Genomic DNA, 14,209 nt, shown 5'->3' with positions numbered 1-14,209 from the left:
CAGCAGCATCCCTGCTCTTGACCTCCACATGGCACCAGCTCTTATGGTAATAATGGGGCCTTCCTCTAAGGTAGCAGGGCCAGATTAAGAAAGATCATGCTTCTAAAGCTCCTGGCACAAAGCAAAGACTCAGTTCATGCTCTTTTCCTTCCTCAGTCTTTGGGTTTGAGAGGAGAGCGCCACAGCCTACCTCTCCCAGGAGGGGTCTGTCTTGCACATATACACGGTCAAGCAGAATCTGAGGGACAAATGGAAGGGCAGATTTGGATAAGGTCAGAGGTGGTAGTAGGGGCAGGTGGGAGGGGTGGGCACTAGAAGTAGAGGCCTATATGTGAGGCCAAGGTCAGGGGGCTAAAGCTGTGTCAAGTGAAGTAGTTTTCCTGGGGACTCCCTGCCTGTGCAGGCATCACCAGGCTGACTAGGGGGGTTGATGCCCTGATGTGGGCTTCAGCTGTTAGCCATCCTCATGTAGGGGTGTGTGAGTGTGTGTGTGCGTGTGTGTGTTGTGAAACTGGATCCAGCACGGAGGACTGGGGGATGGGAAGGAGGCACTCGCCCCACCACCCCTCTGTTGCTGAGAAAAATGTGAGGCTACTCATGGCAGGAGGGGCAGCATGGTGGCAGGGATGGGAAGCTGGTGTAAGGAGATAGAGCTGTCCTGTTCCAGGCTGAAGACAGCCCAGGCCCACACCCAAGTTGAGGCTGCCCCACCTCTGCTCCCGCCTGCGTCAGCCAACCACTGACACAGGAAGAGTACTTCTTATAAGGAACCGGCAGAAGAGGTCCTGTAGGGGCAGACAGAGCCCAGCTCTCTGATGGAAGGTCTCCAAGCCATCCTAGTCCAATTCAGCCAGACCCCGGGTTCACCAGCACAGGCTGTCTGGGCTGCGGTTATGGAGGTGGATTCCTTTCTGTTTATCGAGATCACACTGGCCAAGGCCAGGTGTACCCGGGCCAAAACAAGCAAACCTTGACCCAGCAACATAACAACCCATTGGCTTCACCATGTTCTCCCTGAATGTCTTTCAGCTCGACTGATATATCACGATGGGGATGGTTTACGTTTGACTAAAACCAACTGCCCCCTCCAGCCCCCCCCCCCCCCATGCCAGCTTCAGCCATTTCTGTTCATAGGCACAGCCTGCATGTCCGTGCAAAGTGAAGTAAGGTGGGTTTTTTTCCCTACAAGGTGGAGGCACTGAATCCCCATTGCTTGGGATGTTTTGGGAGTAGTCACTTAAAAATCCTACCCACTGCTTCAGTTTGCTCTGCTCTTTGAGAATATGTCCCAGCTCCAGGAGAGGTTAATCCACTGTGCTTGTTTTATTCCATGTGGCCAGCTGAATGGGGCTTTTCTTCTTCAAGATTTGCAAAGGATAGTCAAGATCCTGCTTCAATCACTGGCATTTTAGAAGGGTTCTTGAAATAACAGAATGGTTGCTTTGCACTGTCGATGTTTTGGTCAGTGAATGTTTATGAAGTGCCCACGCCGATGTTGCTTGCCAGTTCTGAACCCAGATAAGAGGGAAGGTTCTTTTTTCTGTTGCAGAGGGAGGCTTGGTCAGTAAATTGCATTTCTTCTAATTTCTGAAGGCCTTCCTTTTCCTGAGAGGGGGGTTGGGGAGAGGGGAAGTCATTTTGTTTTTGCAAATGAAAAAGTAAAGTTTTTGCTAATGCACTGTATTTCCTCACTTATCTCTTGGTTTTCCAGACGGTGCTTTGTTTTCCAAAACCCTCAAATCACCTGTCTTTGCACTAAAAATAGTCAAACATTGTTTGAACTCATACTGTAGCAACCTGTGAATTTAACAGATAGTTTCAGTTTTTCTGACCCACTCTCTCTCTTTTCATCCACTCCACCCAAGAACAAATCATTCAAATGCTGCACGGCTGGAATGAGTCCCTCCCAGGGAGGGAGTCCATCACTGACCAACTTCTCTAGCCTGGGCAGTCTTACACTGACCCCTTGTGGTGAGGACAGCGTGGGCTGTGTCCTTGTGCTCGCCATGGAGGTCAGGGGCTGCTGGGCTGGTCTTAAAGAGCAGGTGGCAAAAACAGCTTGTGAGGTCCCGAATGGCCCCGGGTCCTTGGGCACTCAGTGCCATCATATGCACTCTCCACAGTGAAAAGGCTCTGGGCTGTGGGCTTGGCTTTACCTCTTGTTTGAGACACAGTAAACCAGATTTCCTCAACAGAAGAAGTCATTCCCTGGGACGAAAAGGTGCATTACCTGTTCTAGGTCTTAGCAGGAGCTTTTAGTCGGAGCAGGAGCTCCTTTGACTGGGCATTAAATCACCTCACTCTTCTCAGAGCCTGGCCTGTTGCCCGACACTTGGTAAACACTCCATAAATCCTTGTGAAGTAACTTCTGTTAGTCTCTCATCAACAGTCCTTTACTGACCACTTACTGTTTGGGGTCCTTGGTTAAGCCTAGGGATATGGGGGCACCTGGGTGGCTCAGTGGGTTGAGGCCTCTGCCTTCGGCTCAGGTCATGATCTCAGGGTCCTGGGATCCAGCCCCGCATCGGGCTTTCCGCTCAGCAGAGAGCCTGCTTCCTCCTCTCTCTCTGCCTGCCTCTCTGACTACATGTGACCTCTCTCTCTCTCTCTCTGTCAAATAAATAAAAAATATCTTAAAAAAAAAAAAAGCCTAGGGATATGAAAACGTGTAAAGGACAGTCCCAGACTTGAGTCTAGTTGGAGAATTAGGCCAGGCACAAGAGATGACACTCACCGGCATGGAGGGATGTGTTTTCATTTCTCAAGGAGTAACAACCAGCAGAGAGAGGCACTAGTGTTTGGGGAAAAGGCAGAGCCACCTAGGACACGACATCAGTCAGTCACTCGGATTGGGAATAGGGCTCTACTTTTAAGGAAGTGATAAAAGTAAAATCTACCAAGTACCTCCTACCCTGCACCAGCATCCTTTACGTACATCATTAATTCTCACAACACGTGTGCCGGGAAGTGTCTCCATCGTCTACCAGGGGATGAAGGAACTCAGGCTCATGGAGCTAAGCAGTTCTGCCCAAGGCCACTGAGCAGGAGCACCAGGCTTTTGATGCAGGCTGATCGAACACCAGAACCCATGCCCCCTTTCACCACCCTCTCTGCCAAGGAGGAGAGGTCGGGAACCTTATCAAGTACCTTGGAGAATTATTTGAAGCTTCTTCCAAAGCCAGATGCTGCAGCTCCTAGGAGGCAAAGGCCAAACTGGTGGCCTCAGGTTGTCTGAGTGCAACACTGAATGGGGTGGTGGTGAAGCTGCTGGGTTCCTGGGGTTGATCCCAGGACCTGGCCAGCCTGCAGCCACAGAGGTCACATTGGGCTCAGGTGTGGGCACAGGCATGCATCCACTGGACTAGTTCCCAGTGGCACACAGCTTATAAGAAGCATCCACCGCTAATCTCCAAAAGAGCTCTGATGCTTTATAAAGAAGCCAAAGTTTCCAGGCTTGAATATAGAAAGATTTAATTACAGTGGGACTCTAGAAAAGCCACGCAGGTTGATGCACACTTCGATCCACACTCTGGAACGAAGTATTTGGGTTTGAATCATGGCTAAGCCACTTACTGCCTGGGTGAAATCACCTTTCATGAGTTCCCCCCAACATACCCCATAGGGTTTTTATGAAAGATGTGAAATGAGTTAACATATGTAAAACATAGTGCTTATGTAAACAGGCATCTCTGTCTTTATTTTTCTCCCAGCAGAACTTAGCAAAGTTATGTACTCTTCGGGTTGTCATCCAGGATTCAAGTCTGGATTAAGGATTTAAATGAGGCTTAAGTGGACACGTCTAAAGACATTAGTGTTCCTTTGGAAATAGACAAATCCTTATTGTGCTCAGAGTACAACTTGCCAGTCAGCTGGTAAGAGATTTGGAGAGAAATCTTTCACATCTAGCCAAAAGTGACCTCTAATGGGCGGAAGTACTTACTGCTAACTCTTACTGCAAACTAAAATGTTCTTGTAAGGCAAGGACAGACTGTTGGGAGTATGGGAGCTGATCATGGGTGAGGAAGGCTGTCATGGGCCAAAAGGAAACTGTCGTGAGAAGCCCTATACATTGGCATTGTAGTGACCATGACCTTTAAAAGTCACTCTATCTCCTCTACAGCCAGTGCTGATGAGACAGCCCAAGGGCTTCTCATAACACACTCCTAGAGAACGTACAAATGTTGTGAATATTTTGGAAAGTCACATATGTGAAGAATAGTCTTAAAAATATTCATCAGTCAGTTAAGTGGCCGACTCTTGATTTTGGCTCAGGTCATGGTCTCAGAGTCTTTAGACTGATCCCTGCATTGGGCTCCACGCTCAGCATGGAGTCTGGTTGAGATTGTCTCTCCCTCTCTCTCTGTCCCTCCCTTACTTGTGCTCCCTTGAGTGTACTCTATCTCTAAAATAAATCTTTAAAAAAAGTATTCATCTCAAAGGACAAAGGAACTAGCTTAAAAGCAATTCTTATTGGCCACATCTTAGATAATTATAACAAAATAAAGGATGGTAATGGATTATGACCCACAAGATGGTTACACACTGATATACATAAACAAATGAGTAAATGAAGAAGGGAAAGCTCTTCCTTATAGTGGGATTCCAACTAATAAATATGGAAGGAATGCTGGAATTAGAAAATCATTTTCAATAAATGTTTCAGGCTAACATCAGTGGATGCTAAAATTAGTAGGCAGAATGATGATGAAAAACAGCATGTATGTGATCTCAAAACACCTCTTCTGTAAGGTTCTATTACTTATAAAGGGGGAACTAGTAACATTTAAGTAGAGAACACTGGTAGACACCACCTTCATCGATGACCAATGTTAACACCATCAGTCATGAAACCAATCGACATGGGCCTCCTAATCTGATGCACTGAGGAAGATACAACCTCACTTCTGTTGTACACCTACCAAAAACACAAAACCTGAGTCTAATCATGAAACACCGGGCAGACCTCAATTAAAGAGCATTCTACAAAGCTCCTGGTTTACTCTGGAAGGAAGGAGCAAAAGAACTCTATAGTGATGGAGTAGAATTGGAGGTTTCATACGAAAAGACGTAGAAACGATGATACCAAGTAGCAATGAGCTTACCTTCTGCCAGAATTTGGTCCCTCACTAACAGGAACTTGTGGTTCTTAGAGGAATGGCTTGTTCCGGGGTTGAAGCAGAGAAAGTAGAAGGTGAACCTGGACTATCTTGTTGTACGAGAAAGTAACATAATGCCCAAAACTAATGGGGACATATCGAAAGGCCAAAGGAGCTAGCCTGTAGGAGTCTCCACTGGCCTAATTTGGGGTGATGTCAGCATCACAATGAGAGGAATTTTTTTTTTTTAAGATCTTAAGATCTTATAGAAACTTGAAATAGTAAGAGATGAAGGGAAAGCTCTCTTCATAGAAGAATGCCAACCAACAAATGTTTAAGCAGCTAGAAATAGAAAAACCACCATTTTCCAACTGCTATAGTAAAACCTAAAACAAAACAAAAACTTGACTCCAGTAAGACCATTAATGGATGCTAAAGCCATGGGTGAAAACTGTCAAGGAACAGGGAATTCACTCAGTCTTCATGTATAACCCCACAGAGTACAGATTAAAAGTACCTTTATAATGGAGGACTATGGTAGACACCACTTTAGTCAAATGACCAAACTTAATGATAATGGGACAAACTGACATGTGCCTGCTAAGTGATACACTGAGAACACAGTATCATCTATGTAGTGGGCCTACCAAAAATGTTTAAACGTGCATCTAATCATGGGGAGTTTTCTAGATTAATGCAGCTTAGGAGATAGTAAACTAAATACAATATATAAACTTTGGACCCTGCATCAAACAACCAACCCCCAGTTATAAACAACAACAATTACAACAATCTGGGAAATTCTAAGATAACTGTATATTACATATTTGTATCAATGTTAAATTTCCTGTGATGACAGTTGAGTTGTGGCTATGGGGGCAAATGTCCTCGATCTTTGGTAATATGTGTTAGAGTATTTAAGGGTAAAGTAACTTAAATGGTTCAGAAAACAAAAATATGTGGCTACATATATATACCCAGAGAAATCATACGTGTGTAACAAAATATAATTACTAATGAACCTTGGGTAATGAATATAAAGGTACTGGTTTTTACTGCTCTTAATTTTCCTTAGAGGTTTGAAATGTATCAAGCTATAATGTTGGAAAAAATAAAGCTCTTCAAAACAAAAAATGTCGAGGTCATGAAAGACAGACAAACTGAGGAACTATTTCAGAAGAAAGTAAATTAATGGCAATATGTGATTCTAGATTGGATCCTGGACCAGAAAAGGGCATTGGTAGGAAAACTGGTAATATCTGATTAGGTCAGTATAATTTTTTTTTTAATTTCCTGACTTCGATAATCCTACTATGGATATGGAAGATAAAGATCCTTATTTTTAGGGAGTATACAGTGAAATACAGGTAAGGGGACATCATGACTGCAACTTACTCTCAAATGTATCGGAAAATCCAGTACACACACATGCAGAGGGAGAGAGAGTGATGAAGCTAGTTGGGAAATCTGGGTGAAGGCTACACGGGAATTCTTTGTACCATTTTTGCAGCTTGTATTTTGTAAGCCTGAAATTATTTCAAAATGAAAGTTAAAAAAACATGTTCATTTCAGTTTTTTTCAACTTGGTTTTCTTATGTCACTGCAGTGGGTTGAAAAGTGTCCCCCACCTCCCCCAAATTCATTTCATCTAGAACCTTAGAATGTGACCTTATTTGGAAATAGTCTTTGTGGCTGTAATTAGATGAGGTCATACTGGATTAGGGTGGGGCCCAAATCCAGTGACTGGTGTCCTTATAAAGAGGGGAGAGGACATACACAGAGAGAAAAAGGCCACATAAAGAGGGAGGCAGAAAATGCAATGACATGGCTACGAGCCATGGAATGCCAGGGACAGCTGGGAGCCACCAGTGGCTAGAAAGAGTCAAGGAAGGATTCTTCCCTAGAACCTTCAAGGGGAGCACGGCCCTGCCAACACCTTGATTTCAGACTTGTAGCCTCCAAAACTGTGAGAGAATCCATTTCTTTTTAGTCAGCAAGTATGTGGTAATTTGTTACAGTGACCCTAGGAAGTTAATAGTCACCCACCTGCTTAACACAGTGGCTCTCTGGTCTACAAGTCACCACAGTCTGACATCCACAGGCCTCTGACAATGCTAAAATGGTGATACCACTGACTGACCATTCGCTACAGGTCTAACACTGTGCTAAGTGCACCACATACATACATCACGTCTTTTAACCCTCGTACTATCTGAATACAGCAGACTCAATGACTCACTGTTCAGATGGGAAATGGAAGTTTGGAGACATTAAGTAGTGTGTACAAAATTAGATAAAAACAGTGACCGCCAGCAGTCTGACTCCTTAAGTCCACTATTGCCTGCCTTCTCTGGCCACACAGGGCTGGTGTTCACCCCGGCACGCACTCCACAGTCCCCCTTACGCGCTACCTCTATATTACATTGCCTTTCCTTCTTGGCCTTTCAAACTCTTTCCCATCCCAGGCACCCCGCATGTTTCGTGTTCCCTGTGAAAACTTTCCAGGGTCTTTTAGGCCACAGGGGTCCCTCTTCCTTCTTTAAACTCAGCACTCATTATACTGCTTGCCTGGCCCTAAACTATACTGAAGATCATTTTGGATATTATTTGGATTACTCTGGATGTTATTTGGCTTTTTAAAAAATGGCCTCCAACTGGAAAGCAAGTACCCTGCAAGCAAGTATTAATTATCTGTAGATATTTGCCACATATCTAGCCATCGAGACTTTCTCTGCCTTATTTCTCTAGGTAGAAACCTATCATGGTAACCCTCATCAGGTTAAGTGTAATTATGGTGACACCTGACATTTATAATTTGACTATTTTCAAGTAAATCGAAAATTAATTTGCTCTTCATTTCATTTGTGTGGAAAATATCGTCTGCCAGGACTAACCAGTTTCAACATGACGTCATTGTACATTGTTAATCCATGTTGCAGTAATTATTAAATGAATAAGACTTGGTTTGCTTGAGAAGATCCAAGGAAATAAAACATGTTGAGCAGGAAGTTAGTTTTGTAATTTAGGGTGGAAAATATTGAACCTCATGGTGGCTTAGATTTATGATGTGCCTTGTCCTTGTGCTGTGGACAAAGATCTGATGTGTCAAATACTCTGTATAAAAACAGGAAGACTCCACTTGCGGAGTTTTTCCACAAGTGCTCCAATAATGCAAAAGCTCGTCAAAGGAGAAATTCCAGTTTGAAAAGGTTAGCCATAGAATACTGGTCAGCCAGTAAAGAGAGGTTGGGCACAGTATGCATATGGCCACTTTCACAGACGTGGAGATTTGTGTAGGTCTTGGATTATCCTCTGTGACATCAGGTGCACTGCAAAAAGACCAGGCAGGTAGCACCAACAAGCAAAAAGAGCAGGATTCAAGAAAAATACCGCTGTCAGCACATCGACGGATGCAAACTGACAGCTGGCTTCAGCGGCGTCAGTGCTGTGATTAAGAGGGAAGAGAAAGAACTATGATGCATTGGTGTGTGTGCACCCCAACCAGAGAGCTACTTGGGGCCAGTCAGTTGATGCCAGGGATTGTGGATCTCATATATTTTTTGAAAAGAAGCTGGAAGTTTAGGTTTTTATGTGACTATTTCCAATAAAAATATGTAGCAGCTAGTTCATTTAAAACTAACATTGCACAAACCAAATACATGCGCAAGGATTTGGCCATGGCCTACCAGTTTGCTACTCCTTGGCTGTTGTTTACAGGTCTCTGGTCCCCGTTTTGAGCTCCAGGAACCTAGAACCCTGTGAAAGGAATACATACATTCATAGAGGGGCAGTTGGATAAAGAACACATTGAAAGTTGAGGGCTTAAAAACGTCCATATTAGCAGTAAGTGAAATTCATTCATTCCTCAGTATTTACTACACACTCTATTATGGGAGCAGGCACAGTTGTAGGATTAGGTGAGGGGCATACGATAATGAACCACTTTTTACTGCTCTCTTGAAGCTTATATCTTATGCATAAGAGTCAATGATAAAACTAAGGTAATTTGAGATAGTGGTTTTAGGAAAAAATTAGTGCTAAGGAATAGAACATGCTAAGAGTGGTGTCAAGAAATGCTTATTTTGGATATGGTGTGAGAGAAGCCCCCTGTGGAAGGGCACATGGATGATGGAGCCAGGGCATAAGATTTGGGAGAGCATCCCAAGTAGGAAAGACAAATGCAAAGGCTCAGGAATAGATGTGCATATCTGAGAAGGAGGAACAGGTGTTGGTTGATGAAGAGGCTGACAAACATTGGATTATGTACAGCCAGAGTCAAGGGTGTGTATTTTATTCCAAGGGAAGGGGAAATCATTGGAAGCATTATGTATTGGAGGAACACGATTAATGTTTTAACTAAATTAGCTGCTGTCTGAAAGACTGTGGCAAAGGCATAGACAGAAATGCTGCTACCATAGTGTTGAGGTGACAGCTGATGAAAGAAATGGGGTGACATATAAAAGCAGGCAGAGTAGCAATTTCCTCTGTACGTGGAACTGGGTTAGATGTAAACTAAGCATCAGTGGCAAAAACAGAAGGGTCGAGAGAACACCTGGACCAGTGTTCTCATGAAAATCTTGTCCAGAATCAGATATAACTTTGGTAAAGTAACATTCTGAAATTACTCTATTTTGAACTGTGTTCATAGGAAATGTAGAATTCGAACTCTTCTAAGTAGTTGGGGTGCTTTCATATAAGAAACTGTTTGAATTGCAAGCTAAAATTAACCCTTATATTTGCCCAATATATAGTCAAACAAAATGCTCTGAGGTAAGGCCAAGGGCTGATGAGGTTAAGTAACTTGCCAAGTCCCCTTAGTGGAGGGGTATGAAGTCCATCTTCCTTTCATTAAAGCAATGAACAAAATTCAAGTGGCTACAAAGTCAAGCTGTGACTTCCAGCCACACACATAGCTACTCTAGGGAACATGCAGGGATCAAGGCCCAACCAATGAATACTGCCCCCCATCCCAATTTCCCCAGTGGGGAAGTGATGGTTTTCCTTATCAAACCCCATGTACATCTTCTCTCATCCAGCTAAACTAAGCTCTCAATATGCCTATTTTTTTTTTTTTTAGATTTTATTTAGTTATTTGACAGAGAGAGATCACAAGTAGGTGGAGAGACAGGCAGAGAGAGAGAGAGAGAGAGGGAAGCTGGCTCCCTGCTGAGCAGAGAGCCCGATATGGGACTCCATCCCAGGACCCTGAGACCATGACCTGAGCCGAAGGCAGCGGCTTAACCCACTGAGCCACCCAGGCAACCCGACTATGATTTTAACATGAATTCTGGAAAAACCTGGTCTTTAAGGAAAAAAACAGAAACAAAAACATCACCATTATCTATTACAGCCCTAAGAAACAGCCCTTAGGACAATGAATATTATTATGAAATTCCCTTGTTTTTGGAAACTCATGAGAGCTACCTTTAAATTTTTAAAGAATGGCTTTTGATGCAGGCTGTGGGTGTAATAATGTGGTTACTAACTGATGGTAACAATATTTAAAACTTGGGCGCCTGGGTGGCTCAGTGAGTTAAGCCGCTGCCTTCAGCTCAGGTCATGATCTCAGGGTCCTGGGATCGAGTCCCGCATCTCGCTCTCTGCTCAGCAGGGAGTCTGCTTCCTCCTCTCTCTCTCTCTCTCTCTGCCTGCCTCTCTGCCTACTTGTGATCTCTCTATCAAATAAATAAAATCTTAAAAAAAAAAAAAATCTTAAAATCTTATAGAACAGCTTTCTCCTTGAGAACACAGGCAGCAGCCTCTTTGACCTCAGCCACAGGAACTTCTTCCTAGGAACATCTCCAAAGGCAATGGAAACAAGAGCAAAAATGAACTATTGGGACTTCAAGATCAAAAGCTTTTGCACAGGGGCACCTGGGTGACTCAGTGGGTTCGGCCTCTGCCTTTGGCTTAGGTAATGATCTGAGGGTCCTGGGATTGAGCCCCACCTCGGGCTCTCTGCTCTCCCGGGAGCCTACTACCCCCCCCCCCCCCCCCCGCCTACTTGTGATCTCTGTCAAATAAATAACATCTTAAAAAAAAATTTAAAAAAGCTTTTGCACAGCAAATGAAACAGTTACCAAAACCAAAGACAACTGACAGAATGGGAGAAGATATTTGCAAACAACATATCAGACAAAGGGCTAGTATCCAAAATCTATAAAGAGCTTATCAAACTCAACACCCAAAGAACAAAGAATCCCATCAAGAAATGGGCAGAGGACATGAACAGACATTTCTGCAGAGACGGCACCCAGATGGCCACAGACACATGAAAAAGTGCTCCACATCACCCGGCATCAGGGAAATAAAAATCAAAACCACAATGAGATACCACCTCACACTAGTCAGAATGGCTAAAATTAACAAGTCAGGAAATGACAGATGCTGGCAAGGATGCAGAGAAAGGGGAATCCTCCTACACTGTTGTTGGGAATGCAAGCTGGTGCAACCACTCTGGAAAACAGCATGGAGGTTCCTCAAAAAGTTGAAAATAGAGCTACCTTATGCCCCAACAATCGCACTACTGAGTATTTATCCTAAAGATACAAATGTGGTGATCTGAAGGGGCACGTGCACCCAAATGTTTATAGAAGCAGTGTCCACAATAGCCAAACTATGGAAAGATAACCATCAACAGATGAATGGATAAAGATGATGAGTACATACATACAATGGAATACTATGCAGCCATCAAAAGAAATGAAATCTTGCCATTTGCCAGGACGTGGATGGAACTAGACAGTATTATGCTTAGTGAAATAAGTCAATCAGAGAGAGACAATTATATGATCTCTGATAAGAGGAAGTTGAGAGGCAACGTGGGAGGTTTTGGGGGTAGGAAAGGAATAAATGAAACAAGATGGGATCGGGAGGGAGACAAACCATTAAGAGACTCTTAATCTCACAAAACAGACTGAGGGTTGCCGGGAGGAGAGGGGTAGGAAGAGGGTGGTTGGGTTATGGACATTGGGGAAGATACGTGCTATGGTGAGTGCTGTGAAGTGTAAACCTGGCGATTTACAGACCTGTATCCCTGGGGCTGATAATACATTATATGTTAATAAAAAAATTCAAAAACAAACAAAAAAACCCTCAAAACTTAGACCTCAGTATGGGCAGCCTGGGTGGCTCAGTGGGTTAAGCTGCTGCCTTCGGCTCAGGTCATGATCTCAGGGTCCTGGGATCAAGTCCCGCGTTGGGCTCTCTGCTCAGCAGAGAGCCTGCTTCTCTCTCTCTCTCTCTCTTTCTGCCTGCCTGTCTACTTGTTATCTGTCAAATAAATAAATATTAAAAAAAAAACAGAAAGAAAAACTTAGACCTCAGTAAAAAGCTGGTCATTTTGATGCTCACTATTTACTAGCCTTCCTTTAAGGTTAAGATACCAATCATTAAGGACAAATGTACATTCTATACCATGGAAGGACTTAAGTATTTAAGAATCAGATCATTAGAACAAACACTAAACAACTCATCTGCATTACAACTTAGGGCTATACAGGGGAAACACAAGATAATGAGAGAACATATACAGAGTTGGGAAATATGCACACAAAGCTATCAAGGTGCAGGCACTAATTAAGAATCAGGAACTCAGGGACGCCTGGGTGGCTCAGTTGATTGGACGACTGCCTTCGGCTCAGGTCATGATCCCGGACTCCCGGGATCGAGTCCCCCATCGGGCTCTCAGCTCCACGGGGAGTCTGCTTTTCTCTCTGACCTCCCGCTCATGCTCTCCCTCAAATAAATAAATAAAATCTTAAAAAAAAAAAAAAGAATCAGGAACTCAGTGAAACCACTAGTCAGTGAGGCAGCCGTCTAGTAACACTTGTAGAGTAACACATAGTCTGGGTTGCCAGACTTCTAAAATTTCAGACTAGTAAAAAAAATAAGAAAAAAAACACAAATTACCAGATCTGAATCTGACCAAGTCTTGAGATCTATGAAGTTTGTAATACAGGAGACAGAAATTTATGTCCAGGGATTCCACAGGGTTAGTGAGCAAACCCAGAATATGAAAATGATCTCAGAACAATTTTAAGGGTAAATGGGTGGGAGAATCTGTGATTAAAACCAATGTAACATATATGGACTTTGCTTGAACATCCTAATATAAAAATAAATTAAGAGACAGTAAAGATAACATGGATATTGACTGGGTGGTTAGGCATTACTGTTAGTTTAATAAAAGTACTGTGGTTATGTTTAAATCCTTACCTTTTAGACTGAAATAGTTGGGGATGAAATCAGTTGTCTGGGATTTTCTTCCAAATAAGCGTGCAAAGTAGAATGGTGAATTGGTAGGTATGAACAAGGTAGGCTGACCACGAACTGATCACTTTTGGAGCTGAGATACGGGTATTGTACTACTTCTACTGGAAATTTTCCTTAATAGAAGTTCAAAAATTGATATACTTCAGTTTATAAATTCAGGTAGAGCAGTAGCAGGATGTCAACTTCTTGACAAAACCTAGAAAATGGTTTTTTTTTTTTTTTTGCCTGTTGCACAAGGCAAAAATTAGGATACATGGAAAAAGACATCTCTGCCAATACAAATCTCACCCCACATGCAGGTGTGTTCCCTGTCTCTTCCATCTTCACAAACCTCACCCCATAGTAATCTTTCCAACAAGGGTAAGTACATAAAAATTTAAAAACTATTAAGAGTTCAAGACTATAACAAACGGCCTTTGCTGACTTTTACCTTTGCCTTTCTTCAATGCCTGTCTTGTAAAGGAAATCGTTCCTGTTTAGATATAGTTTAGGCTCTTAAGGAACAGCTATAGTTCAGCAGTATTACAAAATCATATATAGAAAGGACATTTTCCTTTTAAAGATTTGACAGATCACAAGTAGGCAGAGAGGCAGGCAGAGAGAAAGGGAATTCCCTTTTCTTCCCGCTGAGCAGAGAGCCTGATGGATCCCAAAGCCCAGAGATCATGACCCGAGCCAAAGGCTGAGGCTTAACCCACTGAGCCATCCAGGCACCCCTAGAAAGAATGTTAATACTATTAATCCCCTTTCAGAAGTTACTCTTTTATGCAAGGTCATGTTAGTTTCTAGTTAGATATAGAACTTATTTAAGTAGCACACCCAACATTTAAAAAATCTAA

The 14,209-nt window shown here is 43.1% G+C and overlaps 1 long non-coding RNA gene across 2 annotated transcripts; it reads right to left on the bottom strand.

The window, feature by feature from the left end:
* Positions 1-984: 984 nt before the first annotated feature.
* LOC116591148 lies at positions 985-13,977 on the bottom strand. 2 transcript variants are annotated; one of them, XR_004285853.1, is made up of 4 exons: positions 13,314-13,977; positions 8,783-8,852; positions 2,735-6,622; positions 985-1,605 (listed from the first exon to the last, which is right to left on the bottom strand). It is a non-coding gene; the product is annotated as an uncharacterized LOC116591148 (long non-coding RNA). The 2 variants fall into 2 exon arrangements; XR_004285851.1 differs by lacking the exon at positions 985-1,605 and having other exon boundaries at positions 2,614-6,622.
* Between the last annotated feature and the right edge of the window lie 232 nt (positions 13,978-14,209).

This window comes from Mustela erminea, chromosome 1, assembly GCF_009829155.1.
Source record: "Mustela erminea isolate mMusErm1 chromosome 1, mMusErm1.Pri, whole genome shotgun sequence".
Classification (NCBI taxonomy): domain Eukaryota; kingdom Metazoa; phylum Chordata; class Mammalia; order Carnivora; family Mustelidae; genus Mustela; species Mustela erminea.
The sequence above is the reverse complement of the archived record's forward strand: the minus strand, read 5'-3'. Positions and strand labels throughout refer to the sequence as shown.